The 12,586-nt window shown below is 47.6% G+C and overlaps 1 protein-coding gene and 2 long non-coding RNA genes across 9 annotated transcripts in view; 1 reads left to right on the top strand and 2 right to left on the bottom strand.

The window, feature by feature from the left end:
- LOC142930789 (uncharacterized) overlaps nucleotides 1-6,562 on the bottom strand; it is a 69,370-nt gene extending 62,808 nt beyond the window's left edge. Inside the window, exon 1 of the long non-coding RNA XR_012946738.1 lies at nucleotides 6,482-6,562. This is a non-coding gene — a long non-coding RNA (uncharacterized LOC142930789). The remainder of the gene's footprint in view (nucleotides 1-6,481) is intronic.
- A 289-nt stretch (nucleotides 6,563-6,851) lies between these two features.
- Nucleotides 6,852-7,926, top strand: LOC142930787 (uncharacterized). Its single transcript, XR_012946736.1, has 2 exons — nucleotides 6,852-7,769; nucleotides 7,805-7,926. It is a non-coding gene; the product is annotated as an uncharacterized LOC142930787 (long non-coding RNA).
- The window catches only part of EEF2K (eukaryotic elongation factor 2 kinase), a 41,245-nt gene continuing 35,817 nt past the window's right edge, over nucleotides 7,159-12,586 (bottom strand). For all 7 annotated transcript variants that reach the window (XM_076073708.1, XM_032970160.2, XM_032970167.2 and 4 more), the window contains one exon: nucleotides 7,159-12,370. The gene's annotated coding sequence lies outside the window, so the exon portion shown is untranslated. The remainder of the gene's footprint in view (nucleotides 12,371-12,586) is intronic.

The following is a 12,586-nucleotide window of genomic DNA, read 5'->3' as shown; positions in this document are numbered from 1 at the left end:
GATTTAAAGCTTTCGTGACTGCAATGATTCATCTTCCTTGGTTCTTTCGGTAAAGTCACGTAGATTGAGAATAAAATAATAAATTGATAAAATAACACAATAATATTCTCAATTTATTATTTTATTCTCATTCTACGTGACTTTACCGAAAGAACCAAAGAAGATCAATTAACCTCCTTCGTTCATCGACAAAGGCGCTTTGGGTTTTATATACAGGGTGCTTCAAAATTTTTTTAACACTTGTACGGGACTATAGTTTTTAATGGAAAAAAACGGATAATACACTGTAACATAGTTGCATTTATTTGGTATAGCCCCGTGAGCCATTCGGCTCTTGAATCGCAACCGCAACAAACAAAAACATGAACAAGAAAACATCTTAAAGTGGTTATGTGACTGTGCAAAACAGAAAATCCAGGAAAAAAACATCAAAATATTCCTGAAATAGCACCGTACACCAACGCTGTGTGCAAAAATCCCAGTGGGATGCAGGTCAAATAACAACAACAAGACAACTAAGATTAAGGCCATCAGTCTAACTCCGTACTACAATAAACAAAAACGTGGCCAAACCAAAAAAAACGTTTTCGAAATCACCAAAATAAAAGCCATAAATGCAATGTAACAGTGATCATAGGGACTGTGACCGAATTTTTTTTACAATAAACTACATAAATTATAACACCAAACCCTAGAGCCAACATAATAACAAATGTCTGTCGATAGCTTCTTAAAGTCAAGGAGTCTCCACGTGTTCGCCATCATTGTCAACAACGTGGCCTGGAATCTTCTCTAGGTGGTCGACAGATCCCGGAAGGCACGTTTCTTGTGGTCTCGTTGCAAATTCTCAGAAGTGTTTAACATTTTTTCGAAGCACCCTGCACATTATGGAAGACATTGGTCGCGAAATCCTCCGTGTTAAACCGTTTATTTGGATTTTAGCGATTTAATTACTTTAATTTTTACCTACGTGACTTTACCGAATAAAACCAAAAGAGTTATGGATTCTTGCAGTCACGACAACTTCAAATCTAGAATGTATATTTGGAGTTTGCGTTTCTCTCTCCCCGTGATCGTGTGGATTTTTCTTCGGGTCTTTCGGTCCCCCCCCCCAACCCCTCCGCATTTAGAATCACGCGTTTAGACTATTTGGCAGCGGTAAATGTCCACACGAGAAACCACTATGTCGGGCTCTCATCTGTGGCCAGGTTGCTTCTTTAAAAAAAACTAAAAAAAGCTAGACAACTCGGTGGGCCTCACCTGGTTAAATACAAAAAAATTGTCGATAGGTTTTTTTAAAAAAATTTAGGTGTGGAAGCCGAGGAACCCGGAGGAAGACCACGCTTAACCAGTGCCGGATTCCAACCTCGTAGCAAAAGTCTGCAGGCCCCGCACTTAATCCGGCACTGCCCAGAACGGTGACGGGAAGAATAAAAACTCCACGCAGATAGGCGCCCGAGTCGGGGATTACGAACCCAGGTCTCTTTCTTTGCTGTATGGCCTTAAATAGACTGATGGCCTTAATCTTAGACTCATGGCCTTAATCTTAGACTGATGGCCTTAATCTTAGACTGATGGCCTTAATCTTAGACTGATGGCCATAATCTTAGACTGATGGCCTTAATCTAAGTTTTATTGTGGTTGTTGTTTGACTTGCATCCCACTGGGATTTTTTTTTGCACGCAGCGTTGGTGCACGGTGCTTTTTTCCAGGAATATTTTTTACGTCGTACACTATTATGTAATTTTATTATTTCTTATTTCTACGTGACTTTACCGAAAAAAATATAAGAATAATTCCTGCAGCCACGAAAGCTCCAAATTCAAGTTTCAATATTTTTTGCTGTGTTTTTCCCATGGATTTTCTGTTCGCACAGTCACTTTAAGATGTTTGTCGTGTTTTTTTGTTTGTTGTGGTTGCGCCCGATTCAAGAGCCGAATGGCTCACAGGGCTATACCACAATAACCTGAAACTGAACTGGAACGCGCAGTTAAACAACCGCGCCCCTACCCTGAATCGATGTAAAACGTTACCGATATGTGGAGTTTGCGTGACTTTCTCTCTCCCCGTGGTCGCGTGGAGTTTTTCTCTCCGGGCCCTTCGGTTTCTCCCTCCACGTCTGGAATCGGCGTCACGCGTTCAGAGCATTTGGCCGCTGTGCATTCCCACGCGGTACGTTAAGCCACTTCGTTGAGCCATCATTTTGTGATGTAGCCAGGTCGTCGCTTCTGAAAAAGAGCTATCGTAACTCAAGTGGGGGCCTCAGGGGCCGTCCGTAAATGACGTCACGCGATTTTTGACGATTTTTGACCCCCCTCCCCCCTTCGTCACAAAAAGTCAGACCCCCCCTTCAAATATGACGTCACAAAGCTCTACCCCCCCCCCCCCCAAAATAAAACATGCTTCAAATAGCTTTAAACTGTTGTCATTGGAGTGCGTATTTAATGTGGCGCTGCACTCTGATGTTGTAGGAGAAAACATCAAAAAGTATTTTAAGTAGAACGTGTTGTCTATATTTATTTAAAGTTGCGCGTTTTGATGTGGCGTCACATTTCTCAAAACCCCCCTCCCTCGTCACACATCGTCACAAATGTCCAACCCCCCCCCCCTCCCAGGTGCGTGACGTCATTTATGGACGGCCCCTTACCTGGTACAATAATAGTACAAATAGAAAAAAAACGTTTTAACCGAGATAAGAAAAATGCAGTGTTGCATCTTTACTGGGGTCGCTGTTGACTTCCGCAAAGTGGAACTCATTTTATTTATGATCCGACTCATGATCGAGGCTACCAAATCGATGCGGTGATGTTTTTGTGTTCAAAGTCACGGCCAAGGTGTGCGTGAAAACGCGCAGAGAGCCCTGCGCGAACTCCGCGCTTTTCTATTAAAGCAATTACTTACTTTAACTGTGTGTCTTCTCTGTGTATGTATCTCTGCTACCATGTACCTCGTGTCTGTTCACGAGTCCTTGTCCTCTGTTTACGTTGGTGTGTTTAGCCCAGAAGATGAACACAAAAAAATGTAGCAGTCTTTTGAAGTACGTGGTCAACCAGGTGAGTGTCTGACTGTGTTGTTGGCCGACTGGTTTGCATCACATTAAGTTGTTGAGTTCGCGTCTCCCATCTTCTTGCTGTGTTTGCCTCCGTGCAGTTTGCCGTTCTCTGTGCTCTGTGTGTGATGACTCTCTGTGTGTGATGTTTGTGTGTGTGATGTCTCACTGTGTGATGTCTCTGTGTGTGTAATGTCTCTCTCTGTGTGTGATGGCCCTCTGTGTGTGATGTCTCTCTGTGTGTGATGTCTCTGTGTGTGTGATGTCTCTCTCTGTGTGTGATGTCTCTCTGTGTGTGATGTCTCTCTCTGTGTGTGATGTCTCTCTCTGTGTGATGTCCCTCTGTGTGTGATGTCTCTCTCTGTGTGTGATGTCCCTCTGTGTGTGATGTCTATGTGTGTGTGATGTCTCTCTCTGTGTGTGTTGTCTCTCTCTGTGTGTGATGTCCCTCTGTGTGTGATGTCTCTCTCTGTGTGTGATGTCTCTGTGTGTGTGATGTCTCTCTCTGTGTGATGTCCCTCTGTGTGTGATGTCTCTGTGTGTGTGATGTCGCTCTGTGTGTGATGTCTCTGTGTGTGTGATGTCTCTGTGTGATGTCCCTCTGTGTGTGATGTCTCTCTGTGTGTGATGTCTCTCCGTGTGTGATGTCTCTCTGTGTGATGTCTCTCTGTGTGCGATGTCCCTCTGTGTGTGATGTCCCTCTGTGTGTGTGATGTCCCTCTGTGTGTGATGTCTCTCTCTGTGTGTGATGTCTCTCTGTGTGTGATGTCCTTCTGTGTGTGATGTCCATCTGTGTGTGATGTCTCTCTGTGTGTGATGTCTCTCTCTGTGTGTGATGTCTCTCTGTGTGTGATGACTCTCTGTGATGTCTCTCTCTGTGTGTGATGTCCCTCTGTGTGTGATGTCTCTCTGTGTGTCATGTCTCTCTGTGTGTGATGTCCCTCTGTGTGTGATGTCTCTCTGTGTGTGATGTCTCTCTGTGTGTGATGACTCTCTGTGTGTGATGTCTCTCTGTGTGTGATGTCTCTGTGTGTGTGATGTCTCTGTGTGTGTGATGTCTCTCTGTGAGTGATGTCTCTGTGTGATGTCCCTCTATGTGTGATGTCTCTATCTGTGTGATGTCCCTCTCTGTGTGTGATGTCTCTCTGTGTGTGATGTCTCTCTGTGTGTGATGTCCCTCTGTGTGTGATGTCTCTCTGTGTGTGTGATGTCTCTCTGTGTGTGATGTCTCTATCTGTGTGATGTCTCTCTGTGTGTGATGTCTCTCTGTGTGTGATGTCTCTGTGTGTGATGTCTCTGTGTGTGTGTAATGTCCCTCTGTGTGTGATGTCTCTGTGTGTGTGATGTCTCTCTGTGTGATGTCTCTCTGTGTGTGATGTCTCTCCGTGTGTGATGTCTGTGTGTGTGATGTCTCTCTGTGTGTGATGTCTCTGTGTGTGTGATGTCTCTCTGTGTGATGTCCCTCTGTGTGTGATGTCCCTCTGTGTGTGATGTCTCTCTCTGTGTGATGTCCCTCTGTGTGTGATGTCTCTCTGTGTGTGATGTCTCTCTGTGTGTGATGTCCCTCTGTGTGTTCCCTCGCTGTGTGGTTTACGCAATTTTGACCTGAGGACGAGCGCTTGTGTTGTGTTCGAAACGTGATTTATTTTAATTGTGATTTATTTTATTTTATTTCTACATACGTGACTTTACCGAAAGAACCAATGAGTATAGTAATTTCTGCAGTCACGAAAGCTTCAATTCTAGATTAACATCAACCCCATCGTAAATGTGCCACGTTTTCTAGCCTCGCGTCATCGTCAGCCACGATGAATTCACCGCTGGATGATGGTCTCCGTTGTCCATTTCTCACAACAACAAAAATATATAATCTTGCAACCGTGCCCGCCCACACGAGTCGATTCCATCGCTCCATCTCCACCGTCCGGGTCAATGTCCTCTGTCTCCCTCTCTGGACGAGTTCATTGCCCGCCACTCCGTAATCGTGCCTCACGCTGGCCTCAAGCGCCCCCCCCCCTCCCCCCCAACCGATGGGTGATCGACCAATGCCATGAACCTGCTGCGGCTACGTTCTCTACATCTGTGAAAACTACTGGACATATGTGAAACAAACACAGCGCTTTATAGCTCATCAGATTCCTCCAGGATAAATGTTTCGATTCTGAAATACACGCGGCCCCCCACTCCCCGCCTCTAAATGTTTATTAAAACCGTCATAATTGAAAGAACCTGTGACCAAAATCACTCGGAATGCCCCGGCCTCCTCAAGACCTCCGAAATACATCAGGCGTCGAGCCTTCTACCTTCTCGGATGGACGACCACCATGTAGTGAGGGAAAAAAAAGTATTTGATCCCCTGCTGATTTTGTACGTTTGCCCACTGACAAAGAAATGCTCAGTCTATCATTTTAATGGTAGGTTTATTTGAACAGTGAGAGAGAGAATAACAACACAATCCAGAAAAACGCATGTCAAAAATGTTATAAATTGATTTGCATTTTAATGAGGGAAATAAGTATTTGACCCCGCTGCAAAACATGGCTTAGTACTTGGTGGTAAAACCCTTGTTGGCAATCACAGAGGTCAGACGTTTCTTGTAGTTGGCCACCAGGTTTGCACACATCTCAGGAGGGATTTTGTCCCACTCCTCTTTGCAGATCTTCCCCAAGTCATTAAGGTTTCGAGGCTGACGTTTGGCAACTCGAACCTTCAGCTCCCTCCACATATTTTCTATGGGATTAAGGTCTGGAGACTGGCTAGGCCACTCCAGGACCTTAATGTGCTTCTTCTTGAGCCACTCCTTTGTTGCCTTGGCCGTGTGTTTTGGGTCATTGTTATGCTGGAATACCCATCCACGACCCATTTTCAATGCCCTGGCTGAGGGAAGGTTCTCACCCAAGATTTGACGGTACATGGCTCCGTCCATCGTCCCTTTGATGCGGTGAAGAAAAACACCCCCAAAGCATGTTTCCACCTCCATGTTTGACGGTGGGGATGGTGTTCTTGGGGTCATAGGCAACATTCCTCCAAACACGGCGAGTTGAGTTAATGCCAAAGAGCTCAATTTTGGTCTCATCTGACCACAACACTTTCACCCAGTTGTCCTCTGAATCATTCAGATGTTCATTGGCAAACTTCAGACGGGCATGTATATGTGCTTTCTTGAGCAGGGGGACCTTGCGGGCGCTGCAGGATTTCAGTCCTTCACGGAGTAGTGTTACCAATTGTTTTCTTGGTGACTATGGTCCCAGCTGCCTTGAGATCATTGACAAGATCTTCCCGTGTAGTCCTGGGCTGATTCCTCACCGTTCTCATGATCATTGCAACTCCACGAGGTGAGATCTTGCATGGAGCCCCAGGCCGAGGGAGAATGACAGTTCTTGTGTTTCTTCCATTTGCGAATAATCGCACCAACTGTTGTCACCTTCTCACCAAGCTGCTTGCCAATGGTCTTGTAGCCCATTCCAGCTTTGTGTAGGTCTACAATCTTGTCCCTGACATCCTTGGAGAGCCCTTTGGTCTTGGCCATGGTGGAGAGTTTGGAATCTGATTGATTGCTTCTGTGGACAGGTGTCTTTTATACAGGTAACAAACTGATATTAGGAGCACTCCCTTTAAGAGTGTGCTCCTAATCTCAGTTCGTTACCTGTATAAAAGACACCTGGGAACCAGAAATCTTGCTGATTGAGAGGGGGTCAAATACTTATTTCCCCCATTAAAATGCAAATAAATTTATAACATTTTTGAAATGCGTTTTTCTGGATTTTGTTGTTGTTATTCTGTCTCTCACTGTTCAAATAAACCTGCCATTAAAATTCTAGACTGATCATTTCTTTGTCAGTGGGCAAATGTACAAAATCAGTAGGGGATCAAATACTTTTTTCCCTCACTGTACACTGGTCTATGGGGGTAGCAGTGCAGCATATCCGTTGTTCTGCACTCCACCAACCTTCACTCACTAGCGTGGTGAAAGTGTAGACAATATCCCCCACGGGTTCCCGTGTGAAAGTGCTCGTAACGGGCTCTGGGATATGCTGCGTTAATGTTTAAAAAAAAAATTGCAATCGCACACAAGAATCATTCTGTGCAGAGCAGAGACGTTGGGAGTCTTTCGTTTCAAACCCAGCCACACGGTTGTGAAACTTTATTACAACGTAACATATACAGAGCGCGGAAGCTGTGTGTGTGTGTACACTGCAACTCTGTTGAACTTCTTTCGCACCGCACGTAGCCAATCCTGCTCATCGAAGGTTACGGTAACAGTTTCACCAACATGCCGGGCAATTGCTGTTGTCAATCGTTTTTTTTTCATGACAAGCTGGAGGGTAAAAAAAAAACTACTTCCACGCGATTCACACCGTGCAAAGGCGCGCGCCGTCTGCGATGCACTCATTCACAGCACAACCGAAAATTCCCAGTTCTGTCGGTACACTAATCACAAACGACGCGTGACTTCGTATTGCCGTCCATTGGTTTTGAATCATCGTTATTATTTTGCTATATACAGGGTGATTTTTTTCTTTCGTTTATAGATGTCATGATGATTTCTTTGAATGATTCTCTGGCGTTCATCTCAACGGACCATTGAATGTTGTAAAAACGATGTTGGACTACGTGAACAAGATAAGTGTGTTCAAAGATTCAATAAGTGCGTCGAGGTTGGTGGAGGTTAGGAGACATGATGAGGTGGGTAATACGCGGATGTGGGAGATACGTGGAGGTGTGAGACAGGCACGTGGTGGGAGACACGTGGAGGTGGAAAATACGTGGAGGTGGAAGATACGTGGAGGTGTGAGGAACGTGGAGGTCTGAGACAGACACGTGGTGGGAGACATGTAGAGGTGAGATAGGTGGAGGTGGGAGACACGTTGAGGTGGGAGACACGTTGAGGTGGGAGACACGTTGAGGTGGCAGACACGTGGAGGTGGGAGGGATCGTAGAGGATTTGATATCACATTATTTTAACGGGGAGTATCCGATAGATGGATCACCCTGTATATTTTCTAACAATTCAATTGGTCTATATATTCTCTCTATATATATCATTATGGGCTAATACACGTGCACACACATGCAAAACTCAAATAAAGATCGTTACGAGATTCGTAGCGGCCAACCGCCACGGGGATGGCAATATCGGTCAGCCGTACGAACAGAAACCTTCGTAAGGTTTGTAAACGCACACACCATAGCGGCCTGGAGAATCATGAACACGTCGGAACATACGTGCGCACACACAAAAAACACCCCTACAAATGCACAGGATGTGGGGAGTCGTTAAAACTACGAGTGCGCAAAATCAGTGAACAGTCTGCATGGTTTGTGTATATGGGCATTTCCATTTGTTTACGTTTTGCACAAAAGAAGCTTAAGGCCTGTTTTCGTTCAACAGTATTCACGGAAGAGGAGGGGGTGGGGGTGGTGGGGGAAAACAAAGGCGCAGCCCTGCAACTTCTTTCTCCCTCCACGAGAGGGAGCCCCCCCTGTTCAGGGTAACGTATTGGTGGCGGCCTCTTTCACGCTCGCCAGGCAGAGACGTCTTTTGACAGTTTCGTGGAAAACAATGTTAATTACAATTATTCTCAACACCCCCCCCCCCACGCGTTTGGGGTGGAGGGGTGAATAAGTGGAAGATATCACTCGCCACTGATGTCAGCTGTGGCTCAGAATCAAACACGGGATTCATACTTAAGTGAAAAAAACACAAAGCAAAGCACCTTGGTAAAAAAAATTTGACCACAAACAGTACACAAAACTACTTAGCAAAAACAACGAAGCCAAACAGAAGGGCGGGAAGTGGGGGGGGGGCATTAGGCCTTGTACCAGGGGGGTACCGAAGTGTGCCCTGTACCACCGCAGGTCCCTGTGGCCCACCAAGATTCACCCTCCTGAGCGGACTATCACCGACATGGTGGCCCAGACAACAGCCCTGCTGCTGCTGCCACCCCCGCCGCCGCCACCCTCGCCCCACGATCTGAGAGGAGCTGGAGTCGGGCCTTGGGGGGGCATGAATTACAAAGGCAGCAAAATTAACTCTGACCACCCCCTCCAACCCGGTAACCGACTGGGAGCACGGTGAGAAACGACGTACTCCCGATGCGACCATCAGGAAGGTTTAAAGCACCCTGTGCCCACCAACGTGGTGGTGGTGGCTTTTTAGCTCTGCGAACACCCAACACTGACAAGCGACTAAAAAGTCAGCCGGGGCCTTGGCGAATGCTGGTGGTGGGGTGAGGGGCAGGGCTGGTACCAATGGTTCATTGGCTATTTGGTTATGGCTATGGCCAGTGGGATGGCCAGTGGTGGTAACTGGTCGACTCGTTTGTTAGTGAGACCAATGGTTGGCGAGTATGCTCTGCCACAAACCAACATTCCTTCCATTTGGCCTTTCCATTTTTTTGGGGGGCATTTTCCTTTTTGCCGATATTTCAGAGTTGGCGTGTGCATTCATAATTATAACTTCACTGCAGAGACCCAGAGAAGCAGCACTGATGCACATCACATTTCGTGGTGGTGGCTTGGCCCAGCGGTAAGCGCGTTCGCACGCTCGTTGCGGAGAGATTTAAAGGTTAAAATCCAGCGGCCGCCTTGATCATCGCTGCGGTGGTCATAATCAGTGGACGCTAAAAGTTCCTCTGAAATCATTCGCAAGGCCATCGTGTGCCGGCATCAGGGTCCAAATTTGCCAAATTCAAATATTGCGGGCAAATTACTCATTTGAGTTCTAGTTTTCTATGAAATTTTACGCGGATAATTCCAATTGGGATTATACATAGCAATCATCGCCCCCTATTGGCAGACTAATTGCCCCAGGTCACTCATGCAAATGAGACTCTCTTCGACTCTCGAGTTCCTCACCTGTTTAAACAAAATAAACTTTGAACTTATGAAGTCAGAGGTTGCGTTATTAACTCACGATACAGAGCGAGGGCTCAGGCCTGCGATCAGAAAGCCCACGGAATAAGTTTGCACCATTGTGTTTCAGCGCGTTCAGTGTCTCGAGGGAGGGCGCTGTTTAACTTCTAATATATTCCATTCCTCCGTGAAGCCTAACCCAACATCGGCAACAAAGAGCAGCCAAAAATCACACGCTGGGCTTTACCCCCTTCCTACTCCACAAACCGCCACCAGAGTAAGCAAGCTTTCATTATATCGTACGACATTAAAATTCGAATTAGACAGACCTCATTCGAGCCAATGGACCGGTTAACGTTTGTGGGGTCTAGCTCGGCCTCGTATCACCTCGACTTCGACCCAAAATCCCAGGCCAAAAAAATAAACACCAACATTTTTCGTCACGAAACGACCGAGTCAACACTCTCAACCAGCGACGGCGGTGAGAGGCGTGTGGTGCTCCAAGACGCAGGACAGGGAAGGGGATTCGGTGGGAGGCCGACGGCGACCGCCGATTGAGAGGTCTCTCGCCTCCTTCCTCCCTGCTCCCGGGCGCGAGAGCGACACCTCACAAAGGGCGGCGCCATTTCGCCGCTGCGTGGGGGACGTTTCGGCGCCTCGGATTGTCGGCAAGTCTTGCATATTTCACGACGGCCCGCGGGTGCCGCCGTGCCGAGTTCGGGTTATTGACGCCGGGGTTCCCTTTCTCGAGGGCCGTCGGCTACGAGGGGGTCGCGACCGATAAGTAAACCATTTTCTCCAATAAAAAAAAACAATCATCAAAACGATTGCTGTGGGCCTCTCGCCGTCGGGAAGTACGGTACGATAACGTAACGTAACAACTTCCGCGATAAACAGCAACGCATTGAAATCACTATCCGATCAAATTCTCCAGGTATTCGGCGATTTCGTTAATGACAGCAGACGCGACGAGAAACAGAAAACGGAACTCTGCCAATCTGCTTTCATCGCAGCTCATCAATGCGTTTAGTATTTGGTACACACTGTATATCTTTTACCGGATAATCTTCTCTCGATAAAAATAAAAAAAAAGTCCACCGGAATCCACACATCCGGCGGACGCTGGTGTGGAACAAGTCGAGGTCACCTCGTCAACGTTAGCGGCCTATACGCCTGGGGAGGGCTACGTTTGAGAAGCTGGCGGGTTTATAAATGTGCTATTATTTATTTTTTATTAAAAAAAAACTCTTCTCTCAGCCTTGTTTGTTCTTGTTAACTAAGCCGTCGACGGTGTCTTGAGACGTTCGATAGCGTCGGATGGTGGGGGGGGGCTTTCGCGTCGTGTGATATCGACATTATGACCGTGCCGTACTCGCAAGTGCTTTCAAATTTACTGTGCGATGTTTACGGTTCTGCGTCGAACCCCCATTTAAGCGCCAAGAAATACAAGCAGTCATCCTGTCGTATGCCGATAATTCACGGCGCGACAGCAAAAGCAAATGCCGCAAGGTCAACGGCAACATAACAAGCGAGCTGCTGCGGCTGAACAAATGGAAGGTTGAAATGCGTTTGCCAATTAGTACCGTAAACCCTCATTTACATTTTCTGGTAAGTGCTACGAAATCAAAAAGAGGCAAAATGTCGATATCAGACGAAGTTAAATCCCTTCCGTTGAAGGTCGAGAGCAGGAATTCACAAATAATTAACGACGCCCGCCCATCCTCCCGCAGTCATGGAATCGTCCCGGGGAGAGGTGAAGTCACGGGGGAGAGATGAAGTCACGTGGATCCGCTCCCACACCCACATAGCCTACTCATCACACACATCACCTGCTCACCACTCAACACACCACACACACACACACTGCCCACTCAACACACACACAGTACCCGCTCACAACACATCGCCCGTTCACCACACACACCGCTCGCTCACCATGCACACACACGCTCACCACACACACCGCTCACTCACCATGCACACACACGCTCACCACGCACACCGCTCACTCACCATGCGCACACACCGCTCACCACACACACCGCTCACTCACCATGCGCACACACCGCTCACCACACACACCGCTCACTCACCATGCGCACACACGCTCACCACACACACCGCTCACTCACCATGCGCACACACGCTCACCACACACACCGCTCACTCACCATGCGCACACCCCGCTCACCACACACACCGCTCACTCACCATGCGCACACACGCTCACCACACACACCACTCACTCACCATGTGCACACACCGCTCACCACACACACCGCTCACCATGCGCACACACCGCTCACCACACACACCGCTCACTCACCATGCGCACACACCGCTCACCACACACACCGCTCACTCACCATGCGCACACACCGCTCACCACACCACCACCCGGCTGCAGCGGTCATGCTGGCCTGCCAGCGCCAGCGTCAACCCTGGATGAAAGCCGTCCTCCGACTCCTGCACGGGACACACGACCAGAGGAACGATGAGATGGACAGAACCTGCAGCATGGATCTCCCCCACGCCACCTTCACCATGGCGCATGTGAAATATTACGTCCGCCTGTCTGTTGTCGCAAGTAAAAAAAAACTACAAAACCCTTAAGCCAACGACTGCGAATACTGTTTTACAGTGCGGTGTAGCACAACACTATGGGCGAAGGCGTTCATCATT

This window comes from Petromyzon marinus, chromosome 43 (genome assembly GCF_048934315.1).
Source record: "Petromyzon marinus isolate PM22_M1 ecotype Great Lakes invasive population chromosome 43, UKy_Petmar_22M1.pri1.0, whole genome shotgun sequence".
In the NCBI taxonomy this organism is placed as follows: domain Eukaryota; kingdom Metazoa; phylum Chordata; class Hyperoartia; order Petromyzontiformes; family Petromyzontidae; genus Petromyzon; species Petromyzon marinus.
This window is presented reverse-complemented; position numbering and strand designations above follow the sequence as displayed.